The sequence below is a fragment of the Mus musculus genome, chromosome 4 (assembly GCF_000001635.26).
Source record: "Mus musculus strain C57BL/6J chromosome 4, GRCm38.p6 C57BL/6J".
Lineage (NCBI taxonomy): Eukaryota > Metazoa > Chordata > Mammalia > Rodentia > Muridae > Mus > Mus musculus.
This window is the reverse complement of record NC_000070.6, coordinates 133067341-133088448: the sequence shown is the minus strand read 5'-3', so window position 1 is coordinate 133088448 and position 21108 is coordinate 133067341. Positions and strand designations below refer to the sequence as shown.

Genomic DNA, 21108 nt, shown 5'->3' with positions numbered 1-21108 from the left:
GACAGGGTTTCTCTGTGTAGCCCTGGCTGTCCTGGAACTCACTTCGTAGACCAGGATGGCCTTGAACTCAGAAATCTGCCTGCCTCTGCCTCCCAAGTGCTGGGATTAAAGGCATGTGCCACCAATGCCCTGCTCAACGAATGGACATTTTTTATTGTGCGTGTCCAGATAGGTGAGGTTTCTGTCACGCGTGACATGTGAACCAAATCAGTGCTTTTGGATGCCTGTGTGTGTCTCAGTGTGGAACTGCATACCTGAAGCTGTGTCATGACTGAAGTGACATTGCTAGTGTTGGGGACATGGCTGCGTGTGCACAACTCTGTGTGCATGTGTGTGGGGGCGGGAAGGCGCTGCCGGCTTCTCCCAGCCTTCAGCACTCACTCAGCTTCACCCCAGGTCGCCTGCTGCGAAATGTCAGCGGCAGAGAAGCTAAAAATATCCTCTCTCCTCCTTCTGCTCACTGCTGGGGCTGATGGGACTGTGGGGCCCCAGCCGGCCCCTTGGGCCCTGTGGGAGGAGGAACTGCTGGATGTGGGGTTGGGACAGGGAAGGAAAGCAGGCCCTTTCCAATATGTTCATCCTTCCTGCTTCTAGTTTTTCTAGGCTTCAAAGCCAGACTCCAGGTTCGCCTTTTTCAGGAAGCCCTCCAGGCCGTGTCCCGCCCCAAAACTGTCACTTGCTCATATGTGTCTCTATATGTTTGTGTCTGAAGCTGTCCTTGAAGGAGATGTGCTTCCATCCATTGTACTCCAGGTTTCTGGGGCAGGACCTTCCCTCCTTTGTCAGTCCAGAGACTTCAGAGGTTAGGGGTCCTATGCTCATCCAGATAGGGGATCCCTGAGGGAACTGATGGCACTGTCTGGGTACTGCCTGTTCCCTAGGGCTGAGGATTACGGATGCGCTGGCAGCATGTGACTTCCTTCAGCCCTGTTCCTGGGACTAGGACTTTCCAACTTCAAGGCAGATGTGTCACTATGGACAGCTTGTGGGTGGGGAGAAGCCTCAATTCTGTCCTCACCACACCCCGGGCTGCCACATGTTTGTGCCTTGAGTACATGTGTAGGTTCAGGTGGGACATGTCAGGGCCTGTGGTCCTTTGGGGCTCCTGGGTGTGTCTTCCTGTGCCACTATCTGCCTTGGGCACTGTGGGCACTCAATTGAAGGGTTGAATGTGTCCTTGTGTGCAACTGAGCACATGTGGCTGACTATGTACGTGGGCTTTTGTCTTTTGTCACACAGCACTGCGAACACTATATAAGCTGGGTGGGCGTGGGAGTTGCTGATTTGTTTTGAGTGTGTCTGTTGGATGGTCCATGCCTGTCTTTGGTGTCAATCTATCTGCAGGTATATCTGTGTCCATGTGTCAAACATGTAATGACTGTGTTCTTGTAGTGTGTGTGTGTGTGTGTGTGTGTGTGTGTGTGTGTGTGTGTGTGCCTTTAGGCATCTCTGTGATATGTTGGATTCTGATGTCACTTTTTTGCATTTTGTTTTGTGACAGGGTCTCATGTAGTCCAGGCTAGCCTTGAATCCTCCGTAAGACAGAGGCTGACCGTGGAAATCTCATCCTACAGCGTCAGCCTCCTAAATGCCAGGACTTACAGGCGTGTATCACCTCTTAGCATGTGCCTCTAGCACTTGATTTGTGACCAGGTGTCCCCGTGTAGTGTATGTGGCTGTTCTCTGTGGCACTGGCATGTGGTAGCCTTCTGTTTTTCTTTCCTAAAGCTATATATTTTGAAATTGTGTGTGTTGCCTGCTTGTGCGTATGTGCACCATGTGCATACCTATACCACGTGCATCTACACATGCATTTCTCTCTCTGTCATATGTAGACATGCCCATCAAGGCCAGAATAGGGCATTAAATCTGGTGCTGAAATTACAGGCATTTGTGAGCTGCCACGCGGGTGGTGCTGGGAACCGTACCTCTGGTGTCCACTGGAAGAGCATCAAGAGCTCTTCATTGCTGAGCCGCGCTTCAAGCCTGCGGTTTGCTTTTCTTAAGTCTCTCCCTATTCTGTGATGAAGGCCTTAGGGTTGTGTTTGAGCGTGTGCCTTTGCCCTTCCCAAAGCCTCAGGTCTGCTTTCTACTTCTCTTTCTCCTGTGGCCTTGAGATGGGAGAGGTGTAAACAGGGCAGGCAGACGCGGCATCCACGACAGGCAGGGTTGGGACCAGGCTGCCACGAGGGCCCTGCCTCAGCTTTGCTCCAAGCAAGCACTAAGCCAGAGCCTCGGTTACATGTAAACACCAGCTGTGTCAAGACAGCGCAGCTTCTTCTAGGTCAACAGACAGCTGTGGGGTTGCTAGGCAACCGTCTGCCCCCCCCCCCATCAGGCTCCCCTCTCACTGCCTCTACCTGCAAAGCCTCTGCTGGCACCCCAGCTCTACGGGGCCTTCTCTCACCCCCAAGGCAGTTAATATAGTTTGGGTAGAGAGTCAGGGCAGCTTTGGGACTGAAATCCAGCAGGAGGTGTGACTCTTTCTAGTGTGCTCACTACTCAGGGCTCAGTGTTCTTCAGTTCCCACCTCACCCTATTAGGGCTGAACTGGAGGGCCGAGGAGCAGGTCCTGAAAGATAGAAGGTCTATCTAGCCGTGGTGGTAACGAAGTACCCCAACCCCAATGTCACACGAGGCTTGGAGAGGAGCTGGAAGCAGGGGTAGGGTGCCACTGTGTTGACCTTTGACGAGATCGCGTTGAAAGACAAGATTGCAGAGCCTGGGTCTCTCTTTTGCTCAGACCCACCTAAGGGTGTCCGCCTTCTTTCCAAGGCTGACCCGTGCTTCCTGTTGCAAAGCCCGCTCGGCATCTGCGCCGGCCCGCCCAGGCAGGTAGCCCCGCAGGACCAGGCTGTCATCATTGGGCCTGGCTGGACCTCAAGGAGGGAAAGATGAGGCGATAGCGTCCCGGGACCAAGGGCTCAGGATCTGAGAGGAGCGCGTGGGCCGAGGGCGCGCGACCGAGTGACGAGGGAAGCTGGAGGAAGGAGTGGGAGGAGAGAGTGGCCAGTGGGGGGCAGCTGTGGGGGCAGTGCCCGTGGCCATCCATTAGTATGCGGCCGCGCTCCGCGCGCCATGGCAACCGCTCCCCCCACCGCGCAGCCCGCAGCCTGGGGCGCAGTGCGCACCTCTCCTCCCACAGGTGGTGGCGCGCACGGGCGGGCACGCATGCACGCACGGGCACGCACGCTCGGGCCGCCTGGCGCCTGGGGGCGCGCCCAGGGCGCCAGGTGCGCTAGAGCCCCTGTCACCCACTGTCACCTATGGGCGTGTCTCCAAGTGAGCCCTGAGGGAGGAGTGTGTACCTGAGGCTGTTCTGCCAAAGTCCCTTGTGGGTGCCTCCGTGTGCCTCTGTCTCTGACTGCCCTTGAGGGTTTATGCTTCTGTGTGCTTCTCCCTCCTGATTCCTGGGTGTGATTTTTTGAGTGTGCTGAGCGGACCTGTGTGCCTGCATCTGCTACCTTTGTGTCTGTGTGCCTCAAGGTCTGTGTCCCTGTGCATATTTGTGGCTCTAGGGTTTTCTCTGTGTCTAGATGAGGATTTGACTGAGGCTTTTTCATGAAGCATGTCTGTGTGAGCCAGTGTCTGGCATCCTTATGTGCTTCTGGGAGTGACTGTGCTGTGCGTTTAGTTTTGTACCTGTGTGTGTTCCTGTGAAAAGTCCCCAGGAATCATCCTTGTACTTACAGTTCATTGTGTGTTCCTGTGAGCACTTGGAAGGTGTGTATCTTGGAGTGTGCTCCTGTCCAGGGCTGCTGGCTCTTGGCCCTCCTGGGCTTCACTCCCTGCTGCCTGAGTGAGCCCACACCTGCTCTCTGAGTCCCGGGCCCCTCCCCCCTCCTGGCAAGGACAAGGAAGGACAGAGGCAGACATGGAGGCAGAGACAGAGACATAGAGAGGGACACTGAGCCAAGTAGGCTGGAGAGGTGGAGACCCAGAGTCACATGATCAGCCTCCTAACCCAAGACCCAGAAGAGAAACAGATGCCAAGATCCTGACATTACAGAGAGGGACACCCAGAGTCACACAGAGACCCAGAGCACCAAGTCCAGAATTACTGAAACAGAACAGAGATCAAGGATGTGGCTCCCCAGCCTCCCTCCCTCCCTCCCACTCTCCAGTTCCAGCCCCAGCTGTGCCTCCCCCACATACCCAAAGCATAGCTCTCCTGGCTCTGACTGAAACAGGGCTCTCTCTCTCTCTCTCTCTCTCTCTCTCTCTCTCTCTCTCTCTCTCTCTCTCTCTCTCTCTCTCGTTCTTATGCACAGCCCTTCCCTGTCAGCCCCTCCCCACTGTCCACATTTTTACAGGGTTCAGATTAAACACACCTTCACATACATACACCACATAGCCATTGCTTAAACTCAGGCACACAATGTAAGAGTCCCTTTATCACATCTGTTTGTTTTGTGACAGGGTCATTGCACTGGCTGGCCTGGAGCTCAGAATAAAGACCAGGCTGAGGCTGGCTTTGAACTCACAGAAAGATCTGCCTGCTTCTGTACCATAACATTCTGTTATGTCACATCTGGACAGTGGGCTAGAACACAGTCATGAAGGCAAGTCTCTCATGTCCAAAGCACTGCCAGTCAGTCCTTACAGGGCTCCAAAGCCCTGCCATTCACAGGAAGAGACAACACCATACAGACTGTATACTTAAAGGAACACAATCCATTTGTGTCATTCGCCATTGTATCTTGTGTCCTTAGGTGCCTGGGCCAGTGGAAGCTCAAGAGTGAAGGATGCTCAGTGCACATGCAGACACACTTTGGATGACATATTACATATGGGGTGTGTGCACAAGTGGATGCTTGTGCAAATGCGTAGGATAATAGCTAGGCTAGAGGTGACCAACTCTGGCCATACCCTGAAAATACTCTAGGATCTTTAAAAGAGAACCCATGCTCAGACTACACCAGGCAAATAAATCAAGTGCCAGCAGCATTTATTAAAAAAGGAAAAAGACGCCGGGCGTGGTGGCGCACGCCTTTAATCCCAGCTCTTGGGAGGCAGAGGCAGGTGAATTTCTGAGTTCGAGGCCAGCCTGGTCTACAGAGTGAGTTCCAGGACAGCCAGGGCTACACAGAGAAACCCTGTCTCAAAAAACCAAAAAAAAAAAAAAAAAAAAAAAAAGCCAGGCGTGGTGGCACACACCTTTAATCCCAGCACTCAGGAGGCAGAGGCAGGCGGATTTCTGAGTTCGAGGCCAGCCAGAGCTATACAGAGAAACCCTGTCTTGAAAAACTCAAAAAAAAAAAAAAAAAAAGATTGGGGGAGGGGGGCTGGAGATGTGCCTTAGTGGTTAAGAGAACTGACTGCTCTTCCAGAGGTCTTGAGTTCAATTCTCAGTAACCACATGATGACTCACAACCATCTGTAATGGGATCTGATGCCCCCTTTAGGTGTGTCTGAAGACAGCTACAGTGTACTCATATAAATACAAATAAGTAAATAAATTAAAAAAAAAAGCAAACAAAAAACAGAGTCTCATAAATGGCCCAGGCTGGCCTTGAACTTTCTATCATCCTGCCTCTGGCCTCCTGAACGCTACCATTATAGGCCAGCTTCTACATGAAGGAGCACAGGCATCGCCATTTTGACATTATCTAGGTGGCTTCTCTCACAGGTGGCTGAGGACCACTGATCAGAATGGTCTGGAGAACTGAGGTACAGGCTAGAGCGGTACCATCACAGCATTTTGGGGGAGGCCTTTGTGATGTAGACTGAACTCAGGGCCTTGCTTATGGTACACTAGGTGAGCATTCTACTGAGTAAGACCCCAGCTTCTCGGTTTTCATGTTCTTTTCCCAACACTACAGTGAACTGTAGACTCCCGAACCAGATGCTCAACTTTGGTGTCTCGATTTACTGGCTTGGCTGGTCTTTACAAATTACCTCTCTGCGCTTGAGGGTTTCTTGGGTATGTACTTCCTGCCAAGATGTTGGAGGACAACTTACAGGAGTTAGTTTTCTTTCCACTATGTGGATCCGGGCATCAAGCTTAGGCTGTCAGGCTTGGTGCCAAGAGCCTTGACCTGAGCCACCTCCCTGGCCCAGGTTTCTTTCCTCTTTTCCATATTTTTTTTTCTCATGACTTCATTGCCTGGGCTCACCTTGAACCCCCTATGTAGCTAAGGATCACCTTGAACTCCTGATCCTACTGCCTTGATCTTCTTTTGAATGGAGATTTCAGGGCAAGTGCCACACCTCATTTGTGTGGTGTGTGAGGTTATACTGTGGCTTTGTGCATGCCAGGGAAGAAGTATGCTGAATTATATTTCTACTCTCAAAATTTTTGTTTGTTTTGTTTTTCAAAATGGTCTCTCTGTATAGCTCTGCCTGTCCTGGAACTCACTCTGTAGATCAGACTGGCCTGGGACTCAGAAATCTGCCTGCCAGGCCAGGGAGTGGTGGCGCACCTTTAATCCCAGTGCTTGGGAGGCAGAGGCAGGCGGATTTCTGAGTTCGAGGCCAGCCTGATCCACAGAGTGACAGCCAGGACTACACAGAGACACCCTGTCTTGAAAAAACAAACAAACAAACAAACAAACAAACAAACAAACAGAAAAGAAATTAATCTACCTGCCTCCCAAGTGCTGGGATTATAGGCATACACCACCACTGCCAGGCTCTGAAATGGTTTTAAAATGATATTTATTGAATCCAGGGCCTTGTGCATGTGACTAAGCAAATGCTCTACTGCTGAGGTACACCCTACCTGTCCTTGAGTTCCCTGTGTATAAGATGGGATACTGTTACCGTGAAACCTGTGGCACTGTTGTGGAAACTATGTATATGTGTAATATGATACACACCCCACTTAAATCTTTCATTTTGTAGTACTGGAGAATGAACCCGGGCCTCAAGCTTGCTAAGCCCACTCATCACTGAGCTGTATTTTGACTTAAAACCTTTTATTATAGGATGGACTAATGTGCAGTTTTTGTGAGCTGAGTCCTCCTCCTGCCTGTGCTGTGGATCAGACCCTGGCTCCATCTCATGCATGCTAACCTCAAAAGCACTATGCTCGCCTATGTCCCCAGTGCTAAATGGATTTTTCCCCCCTTAAGCCTGTACCAAAAAGCAAAGGCTTGGGAGTCAGTCCTCAGGCCAGTCTAGTGCCATTTTCTATATGACCTTGAACAACTCACTCCAGGGGCAGGTCACTGAGAACCTGTCTGGTCTGTAAATGATGGGAGGATATTTCTTGATTTCCGATTCCCTTGAAGAATGGACACCCCAGAAGAGTGTTAGTAATGGTAGTCAGATCTAAACCACCTAGGCAATGTCCTCACTGTTCTATTTGTGCTAGTGACTGAACTCGGGCCATCTTCCGGGCATCCTGCCACTGAGCTGGACACCAGCCTCAGGTGTCTCTCTTCAGATGCTATCTTGCTTTTCAGGCAGCATCTCTCACTGGCCTGGAACTCACCAAGTAGGCTTGACTGGCTGGCCAGTTAGCCCCAAAGATGTCCCTACCTCCATCTCCCCAATGCTAGGATTACAGGCATGTACCACCAGATTTTTCCTGTCTACATGGGGTGTGTGTATGCATGTAATGTGCATTGGTGTTTGTCTGCAGGTATGTCTGTAATTTGTGTGAGGGTGTCAGATCTTGGAGTTATAGACAGTTGTGAGCTACCACGTGGGTGCTGAAAACTGAACCAGTGTCTTATGGAAGAGCAGTGTTCTCAACCTCCACCTTTTTGACATCTCTCTAGCCCCCCAGTCTCTAATACATACCATGGTGTGTTTGTGACACCCTTATGGGAATACACTCTCTCCCTTTCCCACGTGGGTTTCAGGGACAGAGCTCAGGTTGTCCCGTTTGCCACTAGGCATCCCTTTACCTGGTAAGTCATCTGGCCACCTCTGCCTCCTCCATTTTTGTTTTTTTTGAGACAGGGTTTCTCTGTGTAGCCTTGGCTGTACTGGAACTGACTCGCCTCTGCCTCTGCAGCGCAGGAATTGAGGGTGTGCACCACCACCACCTGGCTGTTGGTTTTTTAAAGACAGCATTGCTAAATTGCCTACCTGGCTTTGAATTTACTGTTTAGGCCTTAAACCTGAGATCCTCCCTCCTGCCTCAGCCTCCGGAGTAGCTGCAATGAAAGGTCTGAGGCACCAGGCCCAGCTAGGAACCGTTTTGATGTGTTCTGAAACCCAGGTGTGTACAGTACCTTGGCTTTGGTGATGCTCCAACCTCTGAAAATAGAATAAACTTTGTGACTTCCATCAGTGGCTCACTTACCTGGGGAGCGTTTCTTCTGGCTCTTTCCTCAGCAATTCTAGGGCCTGACAAACTTTCCATCCCCAAAACTATCACATCTGGTCTCTGAAGTACCTTGGAGTCCTTACCCCTTACTAAGCAGTAAGCCTACCCACCCGGATTCCCCTCCCCGCTTTTGTCCCACTGAAGATCAAGGTTTGCAAGAGCTAGGCAGAAGCTCTACCGTGGAGCTAACATCCTCAGCCCCGTACCTCTTTCCCTCTCCTTTCATCTCTCATGGGGCACTAGATTATCACCAAGCCCCTCCCCTTTGCCCTCTGTCCTCCAAGCCTCTGCTGTTATCATCTCTTTAAGCTCCTACTTCCTTCATGGTCTCTCCACCCTAGCTCCTTAACTGTATACACACACAGCCCTTCACTACCTTTCCTCCCCTTAAGATCCATCTTGTGCTGAGAGCAGCAACTCCTTCTACTGCATAATCCACCCCCCACCATTCCTCTGAGCAACCCCCCAAGACCCCTACCAGGCCTTACCCTCAAACTGAACCCTGACTGCCAGAGATACCAACTTAGCCCAGCCCCCTTCATCTGCCAGCTCCACCCGGCTAAGACTCCCCTTTCTGCCCCTCAGCAGCCAGTCAACGTACAGTTCTCTTGAGGCTGCAAACAGGCTTCTTTTGAGTTGGTCTATCCCAGCTGTCCTGCCTGGGGTGTTTGGTTTTTGCTGTAGGAAACTGAACCTAGGGAATTGCTTGTGCCTGGTAGGCAAGCATTCTGTCGCTGACCCACTGCACCCAGCTCCCCTACCGCACAGCTCCATGGCACTCTGATGCTCTGCCCCTTGTTATCACCTTTCTCACCACTCAGACAGAACACTTCCATTCTGCTCTCTCAAACTCATGTGTCTACTGAGTTAGACCTACCTGGACTTCCTCCTCCTGCCTCCTCTTCCCACCTCTGGCCTTCGCAAGTCTTTCCTGCTTCAGAAATCACTCACAGTTCTGTCACCACCCTAGGCGTGGCTTCTTAAAAAGCTTTCTCCTGTGGAAAGCCCCTTCCCTGACCTGACCTCTTAGCAGGTCTTGCTGCTTCCTGCCCCCACTGGCAGCTCCACGGGAGACTGTCAGCTTGAGAGTGGTGTCACCTCCCCAAAACAGGCAGGAAGAGTAGGTAGGCCAAGGTCTACACGGTGAGGCTGTGTGGAGGGGGCCGTGTAGCAGATGGCTTTCACATCCAGCAGAAGATGCAGTTTTCAGGGGTTGTGACCTGTGAATCCTTCTGCCTCTTCCAGGCAGGGGTAGCCAGAAGGTGGGGGCATGTTTGCCTCTCAGCGGGATCCTCCCATGACCCCAAGTCATGGGCCTTGTTGCTAGGGGCAGAGAGGCTAAGTCACATGGAACGTGGCCTGGTATCACTGGGAGTGTCATCGAGGAAGAGAAGCAGGGGAGAAGCGCTCAGCAGAGCTTCACTGTGAAGTGGGTCATGGGAAAACATGCTTCTGAAAACCCTACAAGAAACTCTGTGGAATGAAGGAATGGCGAGCCAGGCCTGCCATGCTCAGGGAGTGAGAAGTAACCAGCCTTCCGGTCCGGGAGGCTGACAGTTAGTTCTTCTGTTAATCTAGGCTGGGAAGAAACAGTAGCATTTAGAATTGCAGGAAGGGACAATGAAGTGACTGGTCATACCTTAGGTCCTACAAAAGCACATGGGTATGTTAACAGTAAATGAGCAGACTGGGGCTGGAGATAGGGAGACTTGGTATGGACAGAAGTGGGGACTACTCAAGTTGTGCCTGGAAGTCACATCACTCCAGTCCTACAAGATTTGTGGATCATTTCAAAGATTGATATTGCTGGGTGTAGTGGCACATGCCTGTAATCCCAGCTCTCGAAGGATGAAGGCAGGCGGGTCTGAGTCTGATCACATAGAGACACCTAACTCAGTAAAATGAAGACTGGCCTCATAGAATCCCGATTGAGCCCTGGGGCCTAATGGCCAGAGCCAGGACAAAGGAAGAGATTTAGGGGCAGTGCTCTGGGACCTGAGGTGGGATGAGGGCACCAAAAGGAAGAAGATGGACACGGAGCTTACCATGGGGCTCCTCAGGGGACGGAAAGTGGCTCTGGGGGGCCACAGGATGTAGGACAGAAATGGGGACGTGTCAAGCAATGGCTCTGTTGGTGAGAACACTTACTGCTCTTGCAGAGGACATGGATTTGAGTCCCTGCATCTAAATGACAGTGTGTAACTATCTGTAACTGGGGATCCCATGCCCTTTTCTGACCTTCAAGGTCACCAAGCTCACATGCCGTGCACAAACATAGATTCAGGCAAAACATTGGTACACATAAATAAAATAAACAAATCTTTAAAGCTCTAAGCAGTGGGATGGGAGTGCTTAGAGGCAGGGGAGCAGAGGCTGCAGGGAGGGAGATGACACTCAAACACAGGCAGGTGGCAGGACTCAGAGGCAGGGAACCCAGGAACATCCTGAGGTCTCAACTCCTCTCAGAAGGACCAGTGGCTGTTGTCCCCAGTTTTACAAGACACAAGGTTTTTTTTTTTTTTTTTTTTTTTTTTTTTTTTTTTTTTTTTGCTTTTTTTCATTTCTTTTTAATACAAACTTGGATCTTTGGGTGTGTCCTGCCAACAAAAAACAACAACAACAACAGAAGAGAAAACCCAAGAGTGAAAAAGAAAAAAAGAAAAAAGAAAAAAAAAAAAAGCTCCCAAAAGAGGTTCTCCCTCCCGCCCCACCATGCGAATTTGCACACCACGGGACCACAGCAGGTTTACAGAATGCAATATACAATCCACAATTTATAATAAAACAGTATATACAATAAATAGGATATTGTTCATTTTTGTCAAACGACCTGTAGATAAATTTCTCAGTGCACACTTGCAGGGGCTCTGGACACCTCGAAGCCCCGCTCACAACCTCTTGCACACGCGCTCGCTCTCTCGCTCTCTCTTTTTTTTTGTCTTTTTCTAAAACTGTGTTTTGTTTTTAAGTTTTGTACATTTTAAAAAGTATTTACAATTGCTGGTTTTGTGCAGAAAGGGCTCACCTTCGGCTTCTGCGTGGAGGAGATGGGCAGGGAGGGGTTGTAGGGTGGGGTATGGGGCCGCAGGGGGTGCAAGGGGCAGGTGGGAGGCAGAGGGGCAGGTGCTCCTGCCAGAGGACGATGTGGACGCTGGGAGGGGTCTTGGCATTGCTCTTCTGAAAGCTGCAAAGAAGGACAAGAGAAGAGGCGGAAGTCAGCAGCAGTCAGAAACTCAATTTCAAGACCAGGGGGCTGGAGCTGAAAAGGCTTGGCTCAGCTCCTACCAAATCTCTGGAGATGCTAACTACCATTGTTCCTTCTCAAGACAGCCCCCCCCCCCCCAGTGACTTGGGGCCTGCCTTGTGTTCTCTAAGCTCAGTTCCCTAATTTGGTGATGCTTTCTGCTTAGTCTCACGTAGTCCAGGTTAGCCTCAAACTTGCTGTATACCAAGGCTAGGTCTGAGCTACTGATTCTCCTGACTCAGCCTCCGGAGAGCTGCAATTACAAGTGCAATCTCTTCATCTGTAAATGCTCAGAGAGATGAGAGAGGGACTAAAGAAGCTGGCCAGCCTGGTCTACAGAGCGAGTTCCAGAGCTACATAGAAAAACCCTGTCTCAGAAAAACAAAAACCCCACATACACAAACAATGATGGGTCGGAGGAGGGTGCCAGGTCCCATAGGACTGACTAGAGTCTAGACTCTGGAGTTAGAGAAAGAAAGCTAAGTTTACAAGCCAGTGCCACTATTTCAAAGCTCTGTGACTCTCAGAGCTGCTTACCCATCGGAAGCCTTTTGTTGTTGCCAGACAGGGCTCACTATAGAGCTGGCCTCAACTCACTGAGCTCCCACTTGCCCCTGCCTCCTAGGTACTAAGATTGAAGGGTGCCTGCCACTGTGCCTAGCTTAAAAGGGGGATATTAGGAAGGCAGACATGGTGGCCCACACCTGTAATCCCAACACTAAGGCAGATCTTGAGAGTCTGAGGTTAGTCTGGGCTGGAGACAGATTTCATTTAGTAGACTGCTTGACTGGCATATATGAAGCCCTGGGTTTGATCCACAGTATGGAATAAACCAGGTGAGCTGTAGCAGGAGTATCATCCTAGTACTCAGGAGGCACAGATCCTGTTTTAAAAACCCAACCAAAGCTTGGCAGTGGTGGTGCGAGCCTTTAATCCCAGCAATCAGGAGGCAAAGACAGGCGGATTTCTGAGTTCGAGGCCAGCTTGGTCTACAGAGTGAGTTTCAAGACAGCCAGGGCTACACAGAGAAACCCTGTCTGGGAAAACCAAAACTAACCAAACATCAGAGGAGAGTAAAGCAGGGACAACAGGGGTACCCAGCCTAGATCTTGTTGCTGAATCCAGTGGTTTAAGACAGAGGAAGAGTCAACACAGATATGTAATCACTAAAACTATCACTTTTATTATTTTCCTGGGGCCAGACAGGCCTTCCAAACCTCCACGGTGAGAGAAGTTCCAAGGACAGAGGCTTGTGAGGCGGAGCACCACAAGGGGTGAAAGCCTGCTTCTATTTATTTGAATGCCACCTCTCTTCCTAGGCCCCCTCACCCACTCTGCTCCCAGGAGAGAGAGATGAAGGTAGAAAGAACTCATCCAACACAATGCCATCTGTGTTGGTGGAGACACTCACTGCCTTCCTGAAGCTAGCAAACTCCCCAGTCCCCACAGCCACTCGGGTACCTCTTTTCCATAGACAGTTCTGATCACGTGTGTGGAACTTATCTTCTCTACGCAGACCACCAGTCTGGCCCAACCCCCTCACCCAGATCCATAGCTGTGGCTGTAAGGGATGAGATATAGCCAGGACAGGACCAGCTTGGTCATTCCCAGAACCCTGGGCCGTTAGACTGCCTGCCTTTCAGAGGTCTGGGATCCTGGCTCCCCACCCCCAAGTGCGAGACCATTTCCCCCAGAAGAGGAGCAGGGCTGGGGTGCTAAACTGACTTCTAAGTCTCCTCTGTGAGCCACCTGTCCTCCCCCACAGCCGCAGGAGCCAGGCAGCAGCGACAGAAAGCCTCTCTCCCTGTACTTTCTTGGCTTGCCTCTCCAACAGGACCACATTGGCATTCCGCTCAGCCTCAGCTGCTGTCTGCTGGGCAATCAGCCCCAGGGATGACTTTTGTCCTCTGGTTGGACTAGCCAGGACACCCCTGAGAGCCAGGGGCACCAGGTGGGCTCCTGCAGGGAAGGAGAAGCACCCCATTTTGGTGATGAGGCCAGGCAGAGAGAAGCAAAAGGGTTGGTGAGGCCTGAGACATCAGATCTGTACCTCAGTAAGGGGTAGCGGGGAGGACAAGCCGGTGAGTCTGTAAGGTGACAGATGCATCACAATTGGGGCAGTAAGCAGAAAAGCAGCTCTTGGGAGCAGAGGTGCTGCAGGGATGAATGTCAGCTCTCTACAGTTAGGGTGACAAGCTCGACCAATTGCAGAGATGAAGGGAAAGGACCGTGACATGTGGGGTGCCAGGCTCAGCAAGCACTGGGGGCCTCAATCCAGAAGCTGACGTCTCTGCAGTTGAGGGACAGTTGCCAAGATGAACAATCTTCTGGGTAACTAACGGGGAGAGAGGGTGGGCTCCTGCAAACTACTTGGCAAAGTGAGTGATGAAGAACCCCAGTTTTGCCTGCTCCCCCAAGGGCCTAGAGCACAAATCCTGCATAAATCCCCCTCGCTCCCACCCCCACCAGCCCTTAGCCACTGCCAGTGACCCTCTGTAAGCCAGGTCTCCATGGTGATCTCAGCCCAGCAGGCGGTTCCTGCCAGAACCTTCCTTCCCATGGTGCCTGCGGCCAGGCAGCAGGAGGCTTTCTCACCCTCTGCTAAGCTGCCCAGAGCACCTTACCCTTCCCTCCCACTGCCTTCCCAGCTTCTAGGACTTGGCCAGCCAGAGGCACAAGCAGAATCTGGGGGAGGGTGGTGGGTGGGGAAGAATCAAAGGCTGGGGTGGGGGTGTTCTTCGTGCAGGGAGGATGTTATGCTGGGCAGACTGCAGACTTAGCTAGACTCAAGTCCTGAAAACCGAACCAAATGCTAAGGTGCCAGGCAGCCCTGCTGAGGGATTAGGAACAAGGCAGAGAGCACAGTCGCTCTGGATCCACCCTAAAAAGCCTGCTGACGTGGAGGGACAGCAAAGCAGACGCGTCCTAATCCAGGTCATCTGCAGGTAGAGGGTTGTGCCAAGGCAAGGCCTGTGGGGCTCAGGACGAGGAGGAACCCTGCACTCACTGGGAAGGAAGACTGTAGCTCTGAACTTGCTGAGTTCAGAGCTCACTCAGCATGCTGGGATGGCACACACGTGTGGACAAATGGCAGCGTTGTGAAAGGTCTACGGCTGGTCAGCATGTCAGAGTGTCCACCTCAGCTTTCACATGCCTATAGGATGCCTTCTTAGAAGGCCTTGTTACCATAGCTACCAGAGCACTTGCCATTCCCCATGCTGCTCTGCTAGAGCAGGGACCTGTGTGTGGTACACCTCGGAACCCTCAGTTCCAGTATGCACCTGGCCCCAGGACACCAACTGCGTTACTTAGTGGCTCCAGGAGGAACCTTAGAACCACATCCACTGCACCCTCACACTCCAGCAGTTTTAGAGACTTCGGTGGTCTTTGCCTGGGCAGAGATTCAAAGTGCTAGGGATCATATAGAGATCTGGCTGCCCAGAGAACCATTCTCTCTATGAAGGGAGGGTACACTCCTGGTAAGAAACTGTGTACCACACCCACTTCCTGCTAGGGCATGCGCTAAGGCTCGACCTCCGCTCCCTGGTCTATGCCTCCAGAAACGGATTTCAGTGTCAGGTGCGGAAGATGGAGAGGGAGGCCCCTCCCTCTCTGAGCTTCAGTTCTCTTACTGAAAAGCAAGGGCTTGAACAAGTGATGAGACTTTTAGGTGTTCCAGACACAAGGGTCGAAGGGCAAATCAGTCGCCTGAAGACCAAGCTACTTCTCTGGCATTTCATGTTACTGCAGGCCTTTGAGGTACCTCAATGTGTAAGATATTTCTGTGGGGCTTAAACTACACCTGACAGGCAGAAATACCACGAGAGGTTCAGTGAAGGGTCACAGGAGGCTTCCAACTGAGACCAAAGACCTCAGGGTCTGGGGGGCTCCTCCACTTTTCAGGATCGGTGCCTTGAACTTTGGTTCTGAGAGCCCCCCCCTTTGTTGCTGGACACAGAGACCTACAAAACTTGCTGATGGACTAGACAGGCTTCTCATCTGCAGACACCCAATCTGCTGTGAGCATACCACCCACTTTCCAGTTCATCTTGTCCTGAGGTAACAAGTCCTCATCTCCACATTTGTACACTATTACACATATAGATGTGTCTCCAGGGAGGAGGCCTCCCCTCTGAAAGCTACCTGGTCCCGAGAGTGTCGACAGGTTCCCTGACACACCCTTCTGTGTGCCACTTTTAGGATTACTTCCTGAAGATTTAGGCACTGAGCCTTCACCTCTCTCTTTTGGAGACAGGGTTTTCTCTATGTAGCCCTGGCTGGTCTGGCAGTCAAGAGTGCACGTTTCTGCCTCCAGGGTGTTGGGATTAAAGGCAGGCACCGACCACCACGTTCAGGGGACCACCCTTTCCTCTCTTGGTTCTTCCAGGCTATTTCTTGCAGTCTATTTCTTTCACATGCATACATGTGTGCATGCATGTGCACATACACCTGCCATATCCCTCACATGATCAGACATGAGTGAACAGTCCAAAGGAACTGATGGCATGCTGGGGACACTCCTGGACAGGGCAGACAGGTAGGAGACCACAGCGGGTAAGAGAGGGCAACCAGGTGAGGGCAAAGAAAACGAGGGCATATCCTATAAAGACTTCTCTCATGCTCCCTCCTGACTCGGCCTGGTCAGGAAGGGTGTGTGTGTGTGTGTGTGTGTGTGTGTGTGTGTGAGAGAGAGAGAGAGAGAGAGAGAGAGAGAGAGAGAGAGAGAGAGATGGGGCTCAGGCAGAGGTGGATGCTGGGACAGAAGCCCAGATACCCTCTGTACCATGGCAGGCATTCAAGCCGGGGTTCTGTAGACAAGGCTGGAGAGGAAGGATGCAATCAAAAGGTGTGAAGCATGGAGCTGCAAGAACAGATGTGCTTTAATCAATTCATCCAATAAATATTTTAGGGGCTCCAGACACTGTGCATCTAAAAATGCTGAACAGCAAGCACTTTGGCGGCCACCACGGGCAGAATGGACTGGGGTGGGGGTGGGCCAGAGACCCAGGTGGCTGAGTAGGGCTCTCACTGCTGAAATCTCTCATTTGTTAGGCTCCATTTCCAGCCTCAAGGAAGTTCCTGCTGTCTACCCTCCCTCCTCATGTAGCTCACAAGGGCTGGTGTGGAGGATCCGCCTTCTTGCTGGAGAACCCAGCCTCCCCTAGACAGGGTCCTCATGTAGGGTTGAAACAAGCGCATTAGGTTCGTGGTCCATGGTGTCTTGGGCATGGTTTACTGGCCAGTGCAGAGTGGGCTGCTAGTTCACGTGGACTGGACACAGACTGCATCTACTTCTCCAGCACAGGCATCGTGGAACCAAAGATGGACAGACAGTGACGAACCAGACAGAGCTATCCAGGGAAAACCATAACATACTATAAAGTTATAAGGAACGTTCTCAGAGGCTTGGATTTTGGGGAGAAGACTGTGCAAACTGTATAGACGGGGATCTAGCTGACCCAGTAACTACTGAAGGTGCCTAGGAGTGGGGCCGACCTTCTCTCTACACCCCTACCTCTTCCCAGGAGGACTTGATCTAGTGGCTAACATAAAAGCACTGCGATTACCCTGTCTACCATCCATATCCCCAGGTCTGGGGGTGGAATCCAGGGCCTTGTGTGTACACAATAGGCAAACACTCCAACAATCACCTATATCTCCAGGCCCAAGAAGAATTTCAAGGTTTCCAAATGCTTGAGGCCCATACCAGAACACAAGGCTCTTGTCATAGGGCAGCAGGCAACAGATGCAGGAGGGCTATCTTTGGTCAAGCAAAGGTCAGGGACAAGGGTTGGAGATGTGTGACTCACACTGCTTGAATTAGGGACCCAGAATCCAGACCGTGGGAAGGTATTCATCCACCCATCTACCAGCCACTGCCGAGGTGCTTGCTTGTGGGCCAGGCCAGGGCTAAGGGCTTTACATGTCAATCCCCTTCATTCTTACAAGAGATAGAGATGCTGTGAATCACCAGGTTATGTGAGTCACCAGATCACCTAGTTGCTAAGGGCTGGAACCAAGTGCACAGAGCGGCCTGTGTGTAGCCACAGACACGTACTCCTAGCCACTGCCTGCCAGTTTTAGAGGTCTGCTTTTACCAGGAATGTGGGGTGCAGAGAGAGGAGCAGCAGCAGAAGGTATGTTCATAGAGAGATGGTATTTCCAAGAAGCGGGGGCCTGAAACAAGAAGGCCTAGCCTAAATATGGCTCCAGGGAAAGCAGACAGTAGAACTGGAGGGTGACCTCAGAAGGAGGAGAAAACCTGGTGCCTGGAGGAAGCAGGGCAAGACCGGCTGAGGCCTGACATGAGGCCTCTTGCTCAGAGCCAGAGGCAAGATCAAGTGACCTCTTAAGGATTCAAAACTCAGAGAGACAAAGCCCAGAACAGCCAGGCCTGGGCATGCCTGCTGACCCTGGCTGGCTGGTGGTCTTGGAAACTGCCTCCTGTTCCGGTCCAGCCCCAGCTGGTGTAACCTGGGAGGACCTGTGACATTTCTCTTGGCCTCCCTTCTACAGCCAAGAGCTAATAGGGAGGAGAGAAGGATTAGAGATTCCTGAATGTATCTGGTCCCTTTCCACCATCTCATCTCTACTCCTGGGGTCTGCTGCAGTTGGTATTTGGTTTAAGGGCCCCAGTATGGAGCTAGTCTGTCTGGGTCTGCTTTTCATTTAGGGGACCTAAGAATATGCCTGTATGAGCTGAAGGTCCCCTCCACTCCTTTTCACCCCTTTTCACCTATTTCCAACTGTCCTGTCAGCTACAGTACTCAGCAGAGGCAGGACACACATTCCCAGCTCTCCCTGGGACGGAGCTTGCTCTTGACCTCAGTTCCCACTGCCTGCGGTGCCCTCCCCTGGCTCCATAATCTCGCCTTTTCTTCAAGCTCAGCTTCTTACCACAAACCCACAAAATTCATTTAAAACATTAGACCTTCTGGACCCAGTGGTCAGTGCCTGGAACACCAGCGCTCAGTAGGCTGAGGCAGGAGGAAGCAAGTTCCAGGTCAGCCAGGGCTAAGATACAAAACAACTTCTGATCCCAAAGAACCATGGGGTTCGCCTTATGGGAGCCTCCATTTTGCTTGCACACAGGGAGCTGGGGATGTGGGTGAAGAACAGGCCTGTGGCAGCTCTGAAGGGCAGAGATGGCTCCATGTTTTACAAACTATGGATCCCTGGGCAGAGTTCAGGTGTCCCTGTATCCTTAACTCTCCAATGAAAGCCTAGAACATCCTCTCTGCCCAGGATGGTGTGAGGAGTCCTGGGGCAGTGTTACATACGAGGACAACACACATGTGTACAGAAGGATTTCTCAGCCCAACACCTAGTGCCTGGGGTGCAATCCTTGCTCCTTCCCACCTTTGGGGACATGCCATCCCCTACCAGGTGTCTCCAGGTTCCCGTGTGCCTGTTTTAACTTCCTGGGCCGGTGCTGAACTGCTGACAGGAGCCCTGTCTACTCTGTCTCCCCAGATCCTGCCACAGAATGGGCTCCAAGGAGCAGAGGATGAGTAGATGAGCCGGAGCGCCGCTACCCAGTGCCTATTAAAGCTGCTCGCTGCCCTGTCGGTGAGTGAGCGTTGTCACTGTCTTCTCTGCTTAAGCCTGCTGCTGACAGCGTGGCTCCCTCTACCAATTCTCCCTCCCTGCCACTCTACTCTCTGCATCCTCCAACCTTTCTCTCTCACAGGATTTTAACTAGTCCTTGGCACCAGAGGGTGGTTGCTCTACATGAGGCACTTGTCTGTTATCCTAACTAAAGCATTACCGCAGATCACTTTAGTCCAAGCCACCATCACGGCTGGCTTGTCTGGTCTCCTTTCTACAATGGCTCCCTGTACATCTTGGAATGATTCAAATTCCTTGCAGTGTCTGACAGGCCCTGCCTCTGCCAATCTGGCCCTTGCTTAGCTTTCCTGCCTCTTCATCCCTCAGCTCTTCAAAGCCCAACCCCTCCCTGCCTCAAGACCGTACACACCGCCTGCTGGTCCCCCTGCCCAGTAGGTCCTCCCCGCCTACCATGTAGCTCCTGCGTCCTATTGGTAGCTGGAAGGTCTGGGTTCCCTGATGCAATCTCTCACAACCTCCTTGCTGGCCTTGCCCCATTCTTCTCCACACCTCTACCCAACAAGTGTTCTGCGCCCTTCTGTGTTTCCTGTCTTTCTCTCTGAACCCAAGGTCCTCTGAGAATCAAGCGCCTCTTTTCTGGTGCTTCCAATGCCTGATGCATGCACAGGGAGGGCTGCATAGACATTCCTGTGAGGACAGCGCTGCTACCTCCCATTGCTGGGTGGGGAACAGGCTAGAATGTGGGGCTGGATGGCATCCCAACTCCTCCTGCATTCAGGCCTAGCTGGGTGGTTCCATTATGCACTGCGCTGAGCTGTGACCTGCCCAAACACCCAGCCCCCACGCCCATTCATTTTCCATCCCAGAGTCTGGGAGGAACGGTTTTGGGATTATTTCATTTCTGGATTATCCATGAGACATCTCCCCTCCGGTGAGAAGGATCAAGGGTTTGACATTTTAAACCCTAAGCAGCTTCTCCCTTTGCCTGCTTCAGATCTGCAGCCCTGCTGCTTGCAGGGAGATGCATGGGGAATGCAAGGCCATTTTAATCTTGGCTTGGCTTCATTAGGAAGGAAAAAACACTGCCAAAAAAAAAAAAAAAAAAAAAAAGAAAAAGAAAAAAGCTTGAGCCATTGTTTCTGCCATGCAGACCTTTGAGAGACTCAGATATTATTAAAGTCAATTTTTCTCAAACAGATGGGGAAACAGAGGCCAGGGAAGGACAAAGCTTAAAGACATGTAGCAAGCTAGAAGCCACACAGGGACCTGGTATTCCCCAGAGCCTTTTGGCTCTCATGAATGGCTCCTTGCCACCCTGAGGCACCAGGGCATCTGGGCTCTGACAAAGCGGGGGTCGTAAGTTTCCACTGACTTTGCTTCAGGACCCTGAATCACCCCGACCTCAAGTGGCCTCTCCAGAGCAGGAAGGACAAGTTGGCCCATCAGGAGGCAAAAATACCCAGGAGGCTTTGGGGCAGCAAGAGTAAAGAGTGAGGGTTTTAGTCAAGCTCTAAGTGACTTCACTGCCAATGGTCACATGGGGCCCATTCTGAGAGAGGTCTCTCGCCCCAAAATGGGTCTAGCTGTGGCTGTATTAAAAACAGACTGTTCTTCAAGAAGACAGTTCTTTTTGTTTTTTGGGTTTTCTTTTTGTATTCTTTTTGGCTTGGTTTTGGTTTTTTTTGAGACAGGGTTTCTCTTTGTAGCCTGGCTGTCCTGGAACTCACTCTGTAGACCAGGCTGGCCTCAAACTCAGAAATCCACCTGCCTCTGCCTCCCAAGTGCTGGGATTAAAGGCGTGAGCCACCACTGCCCGGCTAAGATATTTCTTTCAACCCAATTATTCTCTTCAGTTGTCTGGAAACATTTTCTGACTTTTCAACACAGGGGTTTCTATGTAGCTTTGGCTGTCCTGGAACTCACTCTGTAGACTAGGCTGGACTCCAGAGATTCCCCTGCCTCTACCACCTGAGTGTTGGGATTAAAGGTGTGAGCCACCAACAGCCGGGCTCATTTT

At 51.6% G+C, this 21108-nt stretch overlaps 1 protein-coding gene and 1 long non-coding RNA gene across 13 annotated transcripts in view; both read right to left on the bottom strand.

Moving 5' to 3' along the window:
* Positions 1-1394: 1394 nt before the first annotated feature.
* On the bottom strand, positions 1395-5014 carry Gm26615. The gene is made up of 2 exons (XR_390814.3): positions 3691-5014; positions 1395-2980 (listed from the first exon to the last, which is right to left on the bottom strand). It is a non-coding gene; the product is annotated as a predicted gene, 26615 (long non-coding RNA).
* Positions 5015-10338: 5324 nt separating this feature from the next.
* Positions 10339-21108, bottom strand: part of Ahdc1 (AT hook, DNA binding motif, containing 1) — a 66846-nt gene continuing 56076 nt past the window's right edge. For 9 of the 12 annotated variants that reach the window (XM_006538737.1, XM_006538740.2, XM_030253465.1 and 6 more), the window contains exon 7: positions 10575-11462. The gene's annotated coding sequence lies outside the window, so the exon portion shown is untranslated. Of the gene's footprint in view, positions 11463-16384; positions 16874-21108 lie in introns of those variants that run through there. The other 3 variants (XM_030253466.1, XM_006538742.1, NM_146155.3) reach the window with 2 other exon arrangements.